We start from the raw sequence: 18,375 nt of genomic DNA on the forward strand, positions 1-18,375 counted from the left end.
TTTAAGTAAAATTATGAAAATCCAACTTCTTTTGCAATTGTAGAAGGAACAATTTCACCAATACCTGTTAATTCAGTTTGAACAAACTCCTAAAAAATTGAGCCCCCAAATATTTTCCTACACTTAACATTTTGAGGGTTTTTTTCCCTTGCAAAATATATTTGCTTTTAAAAAGTATAAGAAAGCAGGGAGTGTCTTTTAGAAATTTTCAAGAAAAAGAACTGGAATGGACACAGAAGTGTAGAAATGACAGAATTACACTACAGACATATGATGGTGTGTGTAGTTTTGAGGAATAGTAATTTTGGGGACTCAGATGCAGTGTGAGCGTAGCCCGTGACTCCACCAAATCCATAGTCATTATTAGGAAGGGCAGTTGTCTGGAAGTCAGCTTCCTTATCTTGTTATCTTTTGCGTTGACGGAAAAAGCAGACGCAGTCTGGTGGCAAGAAAAATAGATTTGTACTTATAAAGTTTGAAAGTTGTTTTTCAAGAAGGAGAACATATCAGCTTTTCTCCCCCCTTGCTCTATAAATAGCTGCTGGCAGGCAGAAACAACCCTGATTGCACTAGATGAAGGAGAGCAAGCCGCAGGCTGTAGTGCAGAATCAATGGCACAGTGCCAAGAGCTTCATCAAATGAATAATAGCTTCCACTTGACAATCAGTAAAGTGCCTCTTCTCCTACGGATTTAGTTTTTAATGATGATTAGAGAGGATGGGCCCCTAAAATTTCTCTGGTAGAAATGACCTCCTATTAATTTCTATTCCTTGAAATGCTGAATTTCAAAGCTATTTTACAGCTGCAAAACCAAAGGCACTGACATAAAGGAACTATTATCTTTGTAATTGTAGCAACAAGTACTAAATTTGTCATTGATTAACAGAGACTTTTTAACTTCATGATCCTTTGTTGGTTGAGTCCCCTATTTGGAGCTCTGCTGATTTACTTGCTTTCAAAGACCCAACAGCTATCAGAATAATGTCCTTTGTTTTAATATAATGAATACTTCCTTATAACATCTTACATCGATTATTATGCATTGAAAGGTGAGGGTCAAGTTAGAGTTTATTAATTCTATACAGTGTTTTGTTTTCTGTGCAGGTTACAAAAAATTCTAAATAGCCTTGCTTAAAATACATGTGGGAAAGCAACATTTATTAAGCAAAGAACATCATCAGAATTTTTTAAATTCTTAACACATTTTCATCTATGAATACATAAAGTATATTTTCCAAGAGGAATTAAGATGGAACAGAGCCTTTTAAAGAGTGAAGATGTTTGTATTGATATCAAGTGATTAGACAATAGGCCTACTTTGTCAAATTAGACTATTAGTTACAAAGTAATGTCACAGGTATTCCAAATAACCCGTGGTATATCTCAGTCATATAATGTGTGCCATTCTATTGTTTTATAAATGAAAGTTTTTAATGTAAAGAGCAATTCAAGAGAAGACAATGGCACTTTACAGTGCTTTCTGTTTGGTGTTCTTAGTAGTTACAAAAAAGCATAATGAAATGCTCACTTTAAAGCTTTTTAAATTTTGGATGGCTTTGAAAAGCCAGAGAGTCCATACTGTTGAATCTCATGTATTGTCATATATGAGTTCATAAAACTTACAGAAAAAATAATTGAAAAGTTTGGAGGGAAATATTTATTAAGAATTAAAAAATTTTGCTAACCTCTGATTCAGGAGGCTGCCGGGTAATGATCTCTGATGTTCTTTTTCAGTGTTCCCCAGAGAAATGAGAATGTAGTGAGTTCATTGCTTAATTTGTTCACTTAAAGGACTTCCTTCAGAATTAAAATGTCATTTCTTTTGTGAAATAATATTATTAGTGTGTCTTACTTTTAAATGTCTTTACTTGATAAAATAAAAAGTTGACAATCATTTGTGGGTTCCATCTTCGCTTTAAAAATACTTACCATCCTGTGAAATCCAAAAGTTATGCACCTACTAGCCTAAGAGACTTAGAAGTTAGTTGGCAGAGCTTTGCTTTTTTATTATATAAGCTGGTACAAAAAGTCTGTCATAGCCACAGGTCAACCAATTGCATGAGGAAGAAATATGAAAAAAAAATTAGCAAGCTATGACACCCAAAAGAAAAATAAAATCATCAAATACTCTTACAATTAGGTCATACATTTTAGAAAAAATCAATTGGGAATTAAAACAATAGGATAAAACTTTTAGGAACAGTTGAATGTCAGGGCTCTAGAGAAAAGTTTGAACGTGTTACTTTCTTTGCATTGCCACTAATATACATGTTACTTTTTTAGTGGAACCTATAGAACACATCATTGTTTGAATGTAGAAGATTTAAAATTAAAACAAAAATATCCAACATTCGGGAACGTTGTCTTTGCTACTATATCACTTATTTCCCATATAGGAATGAAATAATTTTGTATTTTATTAAGATATGGCTATCCTGGTAGGCCTACGAAGCTAAAAACTACATTTTTTTTTTTTTGAGGAGGCAGTATTTCCTTTGAAGTATGACTTAATTCCTGGTATTAGTCATCCAGGGAAGAGATAGGTCTCTCTGAGAGGAAACTAGGACTCTGAAAGAATTAAAAACTACTTAAAGGGAAAGTTTGCGGGGTGGTAAGGGGAATAGAATGGGCTGTTTTGTGGAGTGGTTGAGTCATTGCCTTCCTAAGAACAAACCTGCTGTCCTAGGGCCACAACCTTTACTCTGTCAGATGGACTGTTTCTATTCCTTGTGCATTCTGTGTTTATTGTTCCTTTTGTTTTCTTTACTATTTAACGAATCCTATCTGAAATTTCTGGCTTGGTTCAGCTTGCTTCAGTGGTATAAAGAGGATTTCTTGAATCCACAGGGTAATTAAGGGAGGAAGGCACTCCAGAAGCCAGTGTGATGGTGGCACTAGTACCAGAGTGAGAGACCCTCAAGAAGAAGATCAAATTCAGAGGAACAGAGTCAGATGACTTGGTAAGCTTCTTTTTCCTACCAGGAAAGTTTTCTTTCAGCACTGATCCTAGAAGGATTTAGGCAGAGCTGGTTATATAATTTGCAGGGTCCAAGGAAAAATGAAAATGTGGGGCCCCAGCCAGAGGTAGAGAAGTCAATCTCCCCTTTGCACAGACCTGCTGCTGCCCAATTTACTGCAGACGGGGTCCAGCACCAGTTCTCACTTGATACCCAGGTGGGACTGGGAGAGATCCCATGGAGTCACCCACTGAGTGCACTGCTGCCCTGCTGGCCTGAGACACAATGGGGTGCACATCTGACCCAGACCTTCCCTGAACCAAGCTCCCTGAGAGGGACCAGGGAGGGTGCTTGGAGGTGGGGCATGTGGCCTCCTCCAGCCAGCTCAAACTGTACTACAGAGAGAGGGTGGCAGTGGTGGTGGGCCAGAGCTGAGAGACTTTCAAGATGGCCACCCCAAGCACAGAGCATTAACTCCTAAGCAGGGCCGTTCTGAACATGAGACCCTGTGAGACTGCACTGGTTGCACATCCATGATGGCCCTGGATGTAGGATATATTTTATTAAAGAAGATACTGGGCCTTTATTGCCACACCGTGTCTTTGACCCTCTTTCCCCAAACATTTTTTTGTTGCTATAGTTGTTTACTTTTTTATCCATTTGCTCTCATAGAGTGAAAACATTAAACACAGATTGCCTGGAGGTTCTCTAGGCTACAGGGCTTGGAGGGTTCACTGTTAGCAAGCCAAAGCTCAGTTTTTTATAGTCAGGCATTGTTAAAGTGAGATGCAAATAACAAGGCTAAATCTATTTTTGAAAACGCAAATGTGGATTCATTTCTTTTTTTTTTTAAAGATTTTATTTATTTAATTATTTCCCCCCCAAAGCCCCAGTAGATAGTTGTATGTCATAGCTGCACATCCTTCTAGTTGCTGTATGTGGGACGCAGCCTCAGCATGGCCGGAGAAGCAGTGCATCAGTGTGCAACCGGGATCCGAACCCGGGCCACCAGCAGCGGAGCGCGCGCTTAACTGCTAAGCCACGGGGCCGGCCCTGTGGATTCATTTCTGATAGGAAATAAGCATAGGCATCCATAGTGCTGTTGAACATGGAAGAAGTCAACCAATTTTTGGCTTGTAGCCATTGAGAACTTTATAGAGCAGAAGAGTTAGCTGGCCAAGGAGATTAACACGAAAGGATTCTGATAAATTGTTGGGTGTCTCATTGATGTGAAGACTGAGCTCCACATTCAGTTCTTTCCTTTTAGTCTCCTAACCCTAAGGACCTGTAGACTCTGTCTAGACAAGCCAGGTACTTATTTTACTAGTCATATTTCTTTTTTACCTTTCTCCTAGTTCTCTTCTGATTCTCTTCCCAACCTCCTTTTTATTTCTTTTTTGGTGTGGTAATTATGAATAGAGACAGGTTCACTAGGAACATAGATTTGTATTATTGGGCCTAGAGTGATGAAGGAAGATAATACTAGGATCTAGTATTAGAATAATTCACATTTTCAGAGTTAATATAGATAACATTTAAAGTTTCTTCCTCTATATCCCCCATATTCCTACTACCCCTGCCCTCTAGTCAGCTTCCTAGATTACAGACCTATGAAAATTAATTTTCATCAGATTCACAGGATTGCTCATTATATTAGGAAAATACCTCAAGGAGTATACAAAGGAAGCAACATTATATATAATAAAGAAAGGCAGACAATTTTGTAGCAACTTATATCTGTAAATTTTTTATTGTTTTTCTTGGACTTGGAGTACAGAAGACTGAGTTAGTTATATTTAGTGCATGGTACACTGTCATCACTAGTCTATACAATGATCTTTTCTTGTTTTATTTATTTTCCCTTTTATCCTTATTCTTCAACCATTCTAATGTGGTTTATTTTTTTGTGCTTTTGTAAAATATATATTTATTTTATAATCTATTATAAATGTATATTATTTTTGTGCACATGCATTTTTATTTATATAATGATCTAGTGCTATAAATCTTATTTTGTTTCTTGCTTGTTTTATTGAACCCTCTGCTTTTAATATCTATGTGCCATACGTATTAGATATCCCTTGTTTCTAATGGTTTTATAGTATTCACATTTTACTTACCCATTCATTCAATGATAGAGACCTCCAGTGCCTCCATTTCCCTACTCCCAGAAACAGCCTGTAATGAATAGTCTTTTATGTATCTCCTTTCGGATCTGCATAAGGATTTTTCTTGAGATATCAACCCAGGGGCAGGATTCCTGGGCCAAAGGTCATATGTATACCTAATTTAACTAGGCTCTGTCAGACTGCTTTCCAGAATGTACCTACATTCAGGTCAAAAGTGCAAGAATATCCCTGTATCCTTACATTATATCCCTATATCGTTATTCCTTGGCATTACTCAATATTGGCCAATTTGATGGGTGTAAGTGATATATCATCATTTAAATTTTTATTTTTCTAGTTACTAATAAAATTTAGCATCTCCTAATATGCTTTTTAGTCTTTTGGATTTCCTCTTGTGTAAATTACATGCTAATAGGATTTTCATTTTTTTTTTTATTTGCTTACATGAGGGTTTTTTTCCATATTTTAGGTATTACCCCTTTTTAATTTTAATTTTTAATTTTTTTAAAAATTTTTTTTTGTGTGTGTGAGGAAGATCAGCCCTGAGCTAACATCCATGCTAATCCTCCTCTTTTTTTTTTTTGCTGAGGAAGACCGGCTCTGAGCTAACATCTATTGCCAATCCTCCTCTTTTTTTCCCCCAAAGCCCCAATAGATAGTTGTATGTCATAGTTGCACACCCTTCTAGTTGCTGTATGTGGGACACGGCCTCAGCATGGCTGGAGACACGGTGCGTCGGTGCGCGCCCGGGATCCGAACCCTGGGCCGCCAGCAGTGGAGCGTGCGCACTTAACCGCTAAGCCACCAGGCCGGCCCCACCCCTTTTTAATTTTAGACATTGCCAATATATTTTCCCAGTTCGTTATCTGTCCACTAACTTTGTCTGTGGTGCTTATATTATTTAGGAGGTAACTTTGGTATTTGTAATAGAGCCCCATGTTAACTATGGCTCAAACAAGAAAGAGATGTATTTCTCTCTTAAGTAACAGTCTGGAGGAGGTGATCCTTCTGTTTTACTATTCCACCATTTCTAGGGTATTGCCTTTCTCAATACCATGCAAGGTGGCTCTCACTAGCCATTGGGAAGGGGAAAAGAGGGAGAAGAGGATGGTAATGATACCGAGCATTGGGCTCACTCTGCTCCCTGTGATCTGAGCCAATTAATCACAATGAGTTAGGGATCAAAAAAGGAAGTTTTAATTCAATTAGCTGGCATAATGGGGAAGATGGCAGACTAATGTCTTAAAAAACCATCTTCAAAAATTACAGAATCTTGAAGTAGTTATATAGGGAAAATGGGCAGTAAGGAGGGGGTTTCCATCAGGCATGACAGACTCCAGGGTCTTTTATTGTTCTATTATTCTGTCAGCTGTGATGGATACTTTGTAGGTGTGTTTCCCACCTGTGGTCAGCCTGTTCCTGAAGAGAAACTCAGGGAGTACATATGTAAGTGGAGGGCATAAATCCAGAGAGCATGTGAATTTTTTTAGAGTACGTGCAGAGCAGCAAATAGTCACACAGGAGGTGGGGCTGGGCCCATTTAGTGTAACAAGATGGCCTCACTTATGCTCACTTACAGTAAGTCCCTTGGTTTTAAGGGCACAGCATAGAAGCTACACACATTTGTTGGAAGTTTGCTCACAATTCATTGGCTAGAAAGTAGTCACAGGGCCATATCTAGCTACAAGGAAGGCTGAGCAATATAGTCTTTTACCCAGGTGGCCATGTTTCCACCTAAAATTAAGGAATTTTGTTAGATTTACAGACAGGGGAGAATGAATTTGGGGGACAATTAGCAGTCTATGCCACATTGTCCTTCACTGAACAGAAATCCTTAATTTTGAGGTTCTCAAATTAATACTTTTGCCTTATTTGTGCTTTTGGAGTTTTGTTTAAGGACTCTTTCACTACCACTGGATGATTATCTTCTTTTTTAACTTTTTAGTTATACTTTTCTTATTTAATTTTTAATCTATCTAGAATTCACCTGCAATTATGGTATGAGAGAGAGATGGGATTATATTTTTAGTTATACAGGAGGCAATTTTTCCAGTAACATCTATTCAACAATCTATCCTTTCATCATTTTTTGTATGTTAGTTCACGTCCTTTTAGAAGCAGATGCCAAAATGGATTTAGATATGCAAGAGATTAATTGAGGGAAACACCTGTGAAGGATAAAGGGAGGAGGGGGGTTAGAAGACCACTGTTATATTTCTGACACCTGTGAAGGAGAGGCGGAAAGAAGGTGGATTGAACAGGAGGAGTCTCAAACCACAGCATAGTTCTAAGAAAGTTTTGGCCAGGCCAATGGGGAGTCCTCAAACCAAAGTTACCTGTCACAAGAGTATCACATCTTGTGGGAATAGGCCTGAATTAGTTCCTCCGCTGTGCTCGGTTGTTGGCTCGGAACACCCTCCATGAAGTGGCCCTTGCATGAATGCAGTCATGGATGCAGAGGGAGAGCATTTGGGGCCATCAATCAACTATGTTTCTGCAACAGGATCTCTGAGTTGTGCATGTTCATGACGACACTTTGTAGGGCCAACTTTATCATATATAATATTCTCATATTTGCATGTATCTATCTTGTGTTCTTTATTATATTCCATTGATCTATTTGTCTCATACTGTGCCATATTGTCTTTTTTATTTACTCTTCTTTTTCAAAGTTGCCTTAAACTAATCATAACATTTTATTCCTTGGAACCAATTTTATAATAAGTTTTACCTTAAAAAATCTACTGGGAATTTTGATTGGAATTATGTTGAATTTATAAATTAATATGAAGAAGAACTGGATCTTTAAACTATTAGCATCTATAGAATATCTCTATTCTTTTATGATTTTCAGTAGAGTTTAAAATTTATCTCTATAAAACCTTGGGTACTTTGTAATTGATAGAAGTTTTTTACTTTTTGTTACTTTTATGAATGGTATCTTAATTTTATTATATTTTCTAGTTGCTTATTGCTGCTGTAGAGAAATGCTAATGATTTTGTATAGATTGAATTTGAATCTGGCAACCTTGCTGAAATCTCTTAATAGTTAATATTGTTTATATGTTGACTTTGTTGTTTTTACTACGTAGGAGATCTTCAAATAATAAGAGTTTTCTCTCCTCCCTTTTAATACTTTACTATATTAAACAATAGCAAAGACAGTGGGTATCTTAGTCTTGTTTCTAAACTTAAAGGGAAGGTATTGAAAGTTGAAGGGTTTGTGTACATAACTTTTACCTGGTTAAGGAAGTTTCTACTAATTCCTAGTTTGATAAAAGGTTATATTATAAGGTGTTAAACTTCATCATTTTTTATGTATTTATTTAAAAATCTCTGATTTTGTTGTTTAGTCTATTAATGTGGGTATATCACTGATAGATTTTTCTCATGTTAAACATTATTGCATTCTTAGAGTAAACTCTACCTGATAATGCTGTATTTAAAATGCAATGTTGGATTCAAGTAGCTAATACTTTATTTTGAATTTTTACATCTATACTTATAAATGAAATGATACATAATTTTCTTTTCTTGTGTTATCCTTACCCAGTTTTTGAATAAAGATTACACTAGACTCATAAAATGAACTGGTCAGTCTTCTTTCCCTTTCTATTTACAGGATTAACTAATCTTTGAAAGTTTGGTAAACCTCAACTGTAAAACAGTCCATATTGTTGGGGCCTGAGGCTTTTTTGAAAAGTCTTTGCTCCTCACTTAAATTTCTTTAATGCCAATTTGTCTATTCACATTGTCTTTCTTTTCTCGTATATAATTTTGTATCTTATATTTTTGCAGAAATTTATCCATTTCATTGAGGTTTTCAAATTTACTTGAATATAATTTTTCATAATGCTATTTCATTATTATTAAAAATCTATGTCGAGTTTATAGTTATTTCTCCTTTTTATACTATATATAATTTGCATCTCATCTTTTTTCTTGCAATTAGTGCTGCCCAAGATTTATTTAACTCATTAATCTTTTAAAATAATGAGCTTTTGGTGTTATGATCCTATTTTCTTTTAACTTTTCTATTTAGTTGAATTCTGCTCTTTTCTTTTATTGTTTCCTTCCTTTTGTAGGATATTTTCTCTTTGACATTTTTTTCACCTTCTTGCTTTGCTATATTTTTCTTCAGCCCTAATAAATGTATTCAAAGTTATAAATTTCTCCATAAATACTGCTTCTGATGTGCCCCACACATTTTGACATGTGCTATGAATTTCATTGTTCAGTTCTAAATACTTTCTCATTTCTTTTATGGTTTCCAAAGGCTATCTTAGTACATATTTTGTAGATTTAACACATAGGGGATTGAGAATTTTATTAACTTCTCATTTTATTGCAATACAATTAAGAAGCTAGAGTTTAATCTTATTTTCTAGATCTATCAGTTTCTGAGGGTGTGTGTTCAGGTCTCCAGCTACAATTTTTGATTGATTTATTTTTTCCCACTGTGTTATCTATATTATGCATTTATGTTCATGATGACTAAATTTTCTTGCTCTATTGTTCCCTTTATCAAGGTATAATATCTCTCTTTGTCCTTTATGATTTTTTTCCCATGAATTTTTATCTTGTCAGATGTTGAGTGCAATTCTAGCTTTTTTTTGAATTTTGAATAATTGCAAGATTATCTTTTCCCATCCTTTCTGTATCCTCTCGTTTGAATGGCACTTCCTGTAAATAACATGTTATTAAATCTTTTTTTATTTAAAAACTAGTATGAGAGGGCCGGCCCCATGGCTTAGCAGTTAAGTGTGCACGCTCCGCTGCTGGCGGCCCGGGTTCGGATCCCGGGTGCGCACCAACGCACCGCTTCTCCGGCCATGCTGAGGCCACGTCCCACATACAGCAACTAAAAGGATGTGCAGCTATGACATACAACTATCTACTGGGGCTTTGGGGGGAAATAAATGAATAAATAAAATCTTTAAAAAAAAAAACTTGTATGAGAATCTCTGTCTTTTAAGTAATATTAAACTCGTTTAAATTTATTGTAATTACTATTATATTAGGACTTTTTTTTTTTTTTTTTTAGGTGAGGAAGATTGCCCTGAGCTAACATCCGTTGCCAATCTTCCTCTTTTTATGCTTGAGGAAGATTAGTCCTGAGCTAACCTCGGTGCCATCTCCCTCTGCCTTGCACGTGGGATGCCTCCACATCATGGCTGATGAGTGGCGAAAGTCCACGCCTGGGATCCGGGCCTGTGAACCTGGGCTGCCGAAGCAGAATGCAGGAACTTGTACCACTCGGCCACGGGGTCGGCCTCTATTAGGACCTATTTTTACAGTACATCTTGGATAACTGGCCCTCCATCATGCATCTCTTTTATATTCCTGGGCAAAGGCACTCCACTTAGGTTATAATCCACCAGCTCTGGGAGTTTAAATAGGGAAGAAGTATAGGAGTGATTGATGGCATGTGGTTGGTGGGAATATAATTTCACTCTAGCAGGACATTTTTCTGCCTTGATGATACCTGAACTCTTGTGGATTTTTTGGTGATGGGGCAGAGGATGACTAACAGAAGAACAGAATGCTAAAGCTCTCCCCAAACCAATCCTTAATGCTGAGACATAGTAACCTTTGCCCCAGACTGCTGCCATCCTATACACTGGCTTCCACAGCCTTCTCACCAGGAGGTTCCTCATTGTTTTTATGTTAGTTATTCACACCCATGGTTCTCTCTCAAGTCTGTAGTTTCTCCAAGGTTGATTTTGGGGAAAGGAGCTCACACTCTGTGCTTGATATATCATCTCGTTATGAAGCCACAGACATATTTTATGAATATATTCATAAGAATGGTAGTACAGAGATATTTTGAAAAGAATTACCCATTAAAAACTACTTGAGGGCCGGCCCCATGGCTTAGCGGTTAAGTGCGCGCACTCCGCTGCTAGCGGCCCGGGTTCGGATCCCAGGCGCGCACCAACTCACCACTTCGCTGGCCACGCTGAGGCTGCGTCCCACATACAGCAACTAGAAGGATGTGCAACTATGACATACAACTATCTACTGGGGCTTTGGGGGAAAAAATAAATAAATAAAATTAAAAAAAAAAACAAACAAAACACTACTTGAAACTCCCAAACAAGGTGACCTTGGAAAATCATATAATAGGATTGTTAGAAAAGCCAAAATGTTTCACACCTGCACCCAATACTTTCTTCACGACCAAATCAACCACCCCACAGTACTCCTACATCTTGGAAGATAGTTTCCCATGTTAATTTGGTTAGTTTTCCCATGTTTTCTTTCTCCCTTTAAGGATTTCTGTGCATCCCTTTCTTTATGATATCCCTGTGGCTCAGTATTTTTTTGAAGCTCATTCTCGATACCATGCCAGTCTCTGCTCACTATGGGCAGTTCAGCTTCCCAGGTGGTGGGCTGTTTAACGGGTTGAGATTGCTTTCTCCTACTATCAGCAGGCAGCAGTATTAACAGCATTAATCCCCAAACCCCGTTCATTTACCTTAATGACACCCTCCTGCACTCATGCACTCACATGTGTTAATGGATGGCATAAGGGGACATCTAGGCTGTCCTTACCTCCTCCATTAAGAGACCCACTTAACTGAAGACCAGAGTCTTTGTTTCTTTACTGCTTTTCAGAGGAATGACTCTTGCCAGTATTTCTAGAATAAACTCTTGCGGCCCCTCCTCTCCTGTGATTAAAGGATGGCATTGCCAGCCACAAATGAGCAGGGATGCAAACCAATTCAATTAAATAAGTTGTGGGGTATAAAGGTTTGTTTTAGAAAGAAAATTACCAGAGGATTGGTCATATTATGTTTTGTATCAGAGCCTAAATTCCCCATCTTACTATTCATTTGGATTAAGGGATTAGAAAGCCTATGTCTAAATGAAAATATTTTCTTGGAAGGCTGAAACATTAAGCAGCAAGGGGCCATGGATAAAAACAATGGAATGGGAACTGAGAAATATAGATGTTAGTCCCAGCTAAATTATTAAGTAGCTGAGTGAAATTAGACAACTTCTCTGGGAATTTGGCTTCTGTGTCTGTAAAATAACCTTCCTCAAAAATCCAAGATTTTTATAAGATCCTATGGCATTTTCAGCCAGGATCATTTTTGTCCCTACACAGAAATGTTAACAATTTATCTAGTAGGGTCGTAAGTGAATGCAGGTACATTTTCATAAGAGATCATGGAGAATGGATGTATCCTAAATTGAGGGTGGTTCTGCTGGGGAGAACATACCTGGGCAAGTTGCTGCCAACTAGAATCTAAAGACCTGAAGATCAAGGAGGCACAGGGAGTGAAAGGGAGGGGCAGGGCTATAGGAAAGTGAGGCCATTGTAAAGACACTCTGCCCCTAACAAAATTATGCCTGAGGCCATTCCTGAGTCCCTGAGATAGAGGAGGACCTTTTGCATGCTCTTTAATTGTAGGCAGTACATAAAACTCCCTACCACAGACTGATGAAGGGCAAACACATGTGATATACAATGTCAGTTTTTTAACTGTAACTCAGCTTTGTTACAGATTGATGGGTTCTTTTCAGAAAAGGCTTTTCATATAGAATGCTCATTTGTTACCCTCGTCTTACCCATCTATCTCCACCCCCCCCCCACTTCACCTAAGAATCACATAGGAGTAAAACAAAGTGGTCTAGACATATTTTCAAGATTGGAGCATTTTTTCCAGACTGTGATAGGACAGCTCCAAATGTGATGCAGATGGGTTTTCCTTGGGTGGCCTGTGGTGCCTCAAACCCGACCCTGGCTCTCTAAGTAACCTAAAATTCGTGTTTTTCAGGTCTTTAATTAAGAAGGATAGAGACAATTTTATAACCTTGCTTACAGGATAGAGAAGTAGTCTGACTCTGTATAGAAATACTAAGAGGACTTATCTAATGCTTTTGGCCTTTCAGGACCAAAAATCAGATTTCTGAGTTCTCCTATCTTTTGACCTTTCTCATAGCTTAGCTAGGAATAACTTAGAGCAGAACAAGTTAGCTCTCAGCCTTCCTCAGATTGTACCAGTTGGCTGTGTAGAGCCATAAATATCACCTTGAAATAAATATATAAAAATGTAAACAAAAATGTAAGCCCATTCATCATCCAGTAATGACTTACATTAAACAATAATTTGGAGGTACAGAATAACGTTAGGGAAATATATTAGAGTTGTAAAAAAAGGAAGATGCTTTAAAAAATAATTATACTCTATCTGGCACAACAGAAAGTCTTGTCAGTCGTATTTTAAATGGTATAATTAGGTGTCTGCAAGAAGATAACTATATACCCCTTTGGCTACCTGAGCCTCTAGCACAATTGTGAACGGACAAAAACCAACAGCAAATGTACCAGAGTTCTTTTTCAATGGAATTTATTTATTTAATTTAGATTCCACTAAGTGAAAATAATATTTTAAAATTCCAATCAGTCCCTGAAGGCAGCAGGAGATCTGCGGCCTCCTGCCTAATGATGTAATTAGGCTTAGCTCATCATTATCCAGCCAGACACCACACACACACACACACACACACACACACACACACACACACACACACTCTGCTATGAATTGCAACTGGGTTTGAAAGATTAAGGGGTCAGTAAATGATTGGGAGCGTGAGAGGGTTGGAGAACAAAAAGTCTTAAGGGATTTTTAGTTTTTGCACTAGGTATGTGTTGACGTGTTTTTATAGTAGCTAGACCAAAGACAGGGATGTTTTGGTGTGACAGAACTGGAAATCATTATACGAGACACAGTAAAATATGTAACACTTGTTATCCACTACAAACATACTTAAATAAAAATGAAGATTTTATGTACTTAAAGAGCATGTATTTTATTATATTTCAAATTTTAGTGTTTATCTTATAGATTAATGCAGAAAACACTGAGTTTCTTTGGCAAGTAGAGATTTTAGTTGTATCATAGCCATTTTAAAATCACTCTCAGCCACGATGAGGGAGTGTTTCTTTCAAATACTGTTTTAGTCTATCTTGTAAAGAGTGCAGGACATGAGAGTGAGTGTTGTGTAAGATATTGAATACCTATCCTGGGTATGCTTTTGTACAAGAGGATCATTTATCAAATATAATTTATCCTTCCAAATAGAAGTACAATTAAAGAAATCATTTGGAAAATAAGGTTTATGCTACATAAAAAACAGTGTCACTAAGTACCTTTAAACACATGCACAAGAATGCTTAAACACTAGTCAATCTCTGCTCTGCACAGTTTAGTTTGGCTTTTCTCATCACAGTAGAGATTTTTTTTTTAAAAGCCATAATTACCTGATGGGAATTTTCACAGTTGGTATTAAGGACACAGTGGTTAATTTTTAAGGGAGTAGGACATATGGAAAAAGAATTTCTTGCCCAGCTATTAAAAACAATCCTCATCTATATGAATAAAACTGTATTTTGTTTTATTGTTAGATGATTTCATGTCCCAAGGAGACAATCTATTTAGAGTAAATAAACTCAATACTCTCAAATCTGTTGCTTTCGGGACCCTCTAAAATCATTTCTCAGCACTCCTGAGACATCTCGCTGGCACCAGAGTTGCAAATGAAACGAGTTTGGGGAAGTCTTATGGCTTTGCCAATGGCTAACAAGAGCTACATAGAAGTAACAAATAGATTACATCACAGGGTGCATTAAATTCTAGCTTGCGTAAAGCACAGGCCAAAGAATAAACCTCAAATTCTCTGGACAATTAAGGATGGCATGGGGACTCTAGCTTTTGCAGTAAAAGCTTTGAAGAAAAAGGAGTCAAACTAGATGTTGGTAGGAGAAGCAGGGCCTTAAAAACCGACTAAGAACTACAGGAACATTTATTCTGTGTGACTAGGATAACAAGATGCGACATGGAATAAAAAGACAAAAAACTTGAACATAGTATGGATGGCACAGGCCATGCTGATTCCATTCTTCCACTGTTTCATTTATTCCATGAGTAAGAATTTATTGAGTGTTCAAATGAGACCCAGAGGCTGAGAAAGAGGCAGTCAAGTGGAGAACTAGATAAAAAGCACTCCAAGCAGAGGGGCAATATGTGTAAAAGCCTGGAGTGGGGAAGGGCTGGTGCATTTGAGAAATCAAAAGGAGGCCTATGGTAGAGCATGGTCTGCCAGAGGAAGGGTGATACCCGAAAAGGTTAGGGAGGTCGGCAGGAGCCAGATCATGCAGGGCCTTTGTCATTGTGGCAAGGAGTTCGGATTCTCTTGCAAAAGCAGTGGAAAGGATTTAAGCAGGGGAAACACAGGTAAATCCAATTTACATTTAAAAGATATAACTTTAGCATGCTTTCATTTTGATAATAAAGAAAGGATTGTTTATGGGAACCGAACCAACACCTTATACAGAAATAAGTCCACATTATTGAAATCTTAAGAATCATTTGAAAGAGAAATGTAAATGTGACGAAATCAGACAAGGAATTGTCTTGCTGCCTTCAGATTCTACCACGTATGGATTTACTATCCGGAGATTTTATAAACCTTCCTGAAATAATATTTCAGCCGAAACACAAATCTTTTCACTCTTTGGCAGAAAAATTGATGGAAGTTCACAAGATAAAAACATGTTCTGGTGATAAATCTGTTGGAAATTTTAAAAATGGCAGGACCATTTTTTTGTGTATCATCAGCAGGGCCTTGCCTGGTCAGGAAAAGCCCACTTTGTTGTAGGAGAAGAACAAGACAGGGGAATGATGACCTGATCCAGTCTTCCCATTCTCAGGAGGATATACATCCATGGTCTTTCTAGGCCTTAATAGAACCTCTTGATGCTCCATGTATAGACTTACCCGTGTAACACTCTGCACTCTGTGGCCAGCCCTGAGTGGAAACATTTCTTGACTTCTTTTTCATTAGTGTTTGTCTAATGTTCATTAGACATGTTTACAACAGTACCTGGGACAGATGTCATTGACTGGGATTTTCAGAATCAAAGCAATTATTTAAAAAAATTTAAAATATGCAGTTAAAGTATAAATAAATTTACTCCATTATTTGTGTAGAAATGTTTACCTAACTACAAGTATTCTATGTTGATAGCATTCTGAAAGAAGAGCGTGGAGAGGGTAAAGAGTTAGGCTGACATGCACTCAAACCTTGGCTTAGCCACTTGCTAGCTTTGTAATATTGATCATTTCACGTCTCTGACTCCAGTTTTTCTCATTTATAACATGGAGATAGTAATACCTGCCATACAGGGTTATTATAAAGTTTAGAGCTAATTTATATACGGTGCTTGGCATACAATAGATTGGGTTATGTTTTTATAGTTATATTTGACCAATCTTTCTCCACAGAGTTAAAAATCTCTTTCTAGTCTCAGAGTTCCAATCCCTTTTTTTCCTCTCTCATCTATTTATGCTATTGTTCATTTCAGTCTGTTTGATCACTCTTTTTTCGCTCTTCCCCAAGGGATATGTCAGAACTCAACTTCCAGGTTTCCCCTCACTTAAGTTACCTTTGACTTAGGCCCTTGAGTGGGATGCTGTACATGGAGCTTCCAGTTTTGCTGGTGCAGGTGGTAGGAGCTGTAATGATGATAATTGTCCAGTATTCGCAGTATTTGTTTCTGAGGCATCAGTAGCACTGGTGATGGTGATGTCAGTGGTTGCAGTAAAGTCAAGTTCCTGGTATTGGTGGAGTTTGGTGGAGAAACTGGGGGGCTTTATTTCTTAGCCTTGAGAATCCATCACCTAAAATCCTATATTAAGTCCCCCTTTCAGCTTTTTCTAGTCAGAGTATATTCTAGTGGATTCTGTGCTTTGTTTGTTTATTTTGTTTTGTGTCATTTTTAATAAGAACTCTGACTTTGGTACAGATAGATTAGTTTCTATCCTATTTTTAATGCTCAGTATCTTCATTATCTGGTTCCTTTCAATTCCTACCCCCTTCTATATCATGTAGGGGGCTTGTAGATTCCCTACTGCATAGACCTAATTATAAGCCTTTTCTACTTGCTTGTCACAAAAGCATGTAAACATAATGTATTGAAAATTAAAGTCATTCATTGTCTTTCCCCAAACTTTTTCTTTCTCCAATATTTCCTACTTTGGTGAATGACCCCATATACCACCAGTTGTCCACACCTGAAATCTGAAAGTTGTTTAGATTCCCTCACTCTGCTTTACACATATATACTATGAATTCTGTTGCCTAAAACTTTTCCTTCTTTCCATTCTCATCCTTCTGCTGTATTTGGTTCAGACTCTTAACATCCCTATACTATTGTTATAGCCTCCTTGTCGGCCTCCTTGTCCTCCCCTTCTTTATATCCACTTACCAGAATGACATTTCTCCCATGAAAATCTGATCTTATTACTCCTCTGCTAAAAAATTTTAGTTATTTCTAGATAATGATAGAATAAAATCTAAACTCTTTGCATGCCATTCAAGGCTCTTCAAATTGTAGCCCTTATGTTTTAGTCTAGCTTTATTATCTGCTATAGCTGCTCTTGAATGTCATATTCTAGCCATTCTGTACCAATTTAAGTTCCCCAAATACTGATTAGTTTTTCACATCTGAAAATAAGAACATATTGGCCTTTTTCACTAGAACCCACCTCTCTTTTGGCTGCCTAGAAAGCTCCTTATCCATCTACTTTCAGTAAAAATACATTGTCCCAGACAGACTAGAATTCCTTCCTTCTAACACCCACTAAACATGTCTTTCTCCTCATTCACTTCTTGTAGGCAAGGATTGTCTTTTCATCTTTGTAGCCTTATCTATCTAACATCTGGTTTGTGCTCAGTACATGTTTGTTGAATGAATGATAGTTTTCTTCCCTTGGGGCCACCATTTCTCTGAATCTTTTCTGTTTGTGCAACTCTTGTGGCGGCTGCTAATCTTTCTGGCCTGCATTCACTATGCTTTCCTCCTTTTTCTCTGTATCTACACATTTATGCACCATGTTTACAGGGCCCTTTTCATTCTCTTCCACTCTCAAGGCTATACGTTTTTTAGATACATACCCGATAAACAGGTCTCAGGTCACCTCTAAGGGAACCTCTGCCTGGTCACAGGGACAATCAGTTAACTCTACGTTTTCTTCTGCTCATGTTGACCACTCTGGCTAAGGTGTTCATACTTGTCAGTTTGATTCCAAGGCTATGCTAGCCACCCACTGGCTTTCACATACCTTGGGTCTTACTAGTTTGATTAATTACAGTTTTCTCTGAGTCTGACCGTAAGTGTTAATTTCATCCATCTACAGATGGAAAAGGCTACTTATATACCACCCTCATTTTGGGTAATAAAGTGTTAGCTTTCTGACAGAAAGTTATAATAAATAGTA

At 37.4% G+C, this 18,375-nt stretch overlaps 1 long non-coding RNA gene across 1 annotated transcript in view; it reads left to right on the forward strand.

Annotated features, from left to right (window-relative positions):
* The window catches only part of LOC147918087 (uncharacterized), a 111,702-nt gene extending 99,949 nt beyond the window's left edge, over positions 1-11,753 (forward strand). Inside the window, exons 4-5 of the long non-coding RNA XR_015556359.1 lie at positions 2,848-2,960; positions 10,131-11,753. This is a non-coding gene — a long non-coding RNA (uncharacterized LOC147918087). The remainder of the gene's footprint in view (positions 1-2,847; positions 2,961-10,130) is intronic.
* The last annotated feature ends 6,622 nt before the right edge of the window (positions 11,754-18,375 follow it).

This window comes from Ceratotherium simum, chromosome 2 (assembly GCF_057802395.1).
Source record: "Ceratotherium simum simum isolate JZ-2026a chromosome 2, ASM5780239v1, whole genome shotgun sequence".
NCBI lineage: Eukaryota > Metazoa > Chordata > Mammalia > Perissodactyla > Rhinocerotidae > Ceratotherium > Ceratotherium simum.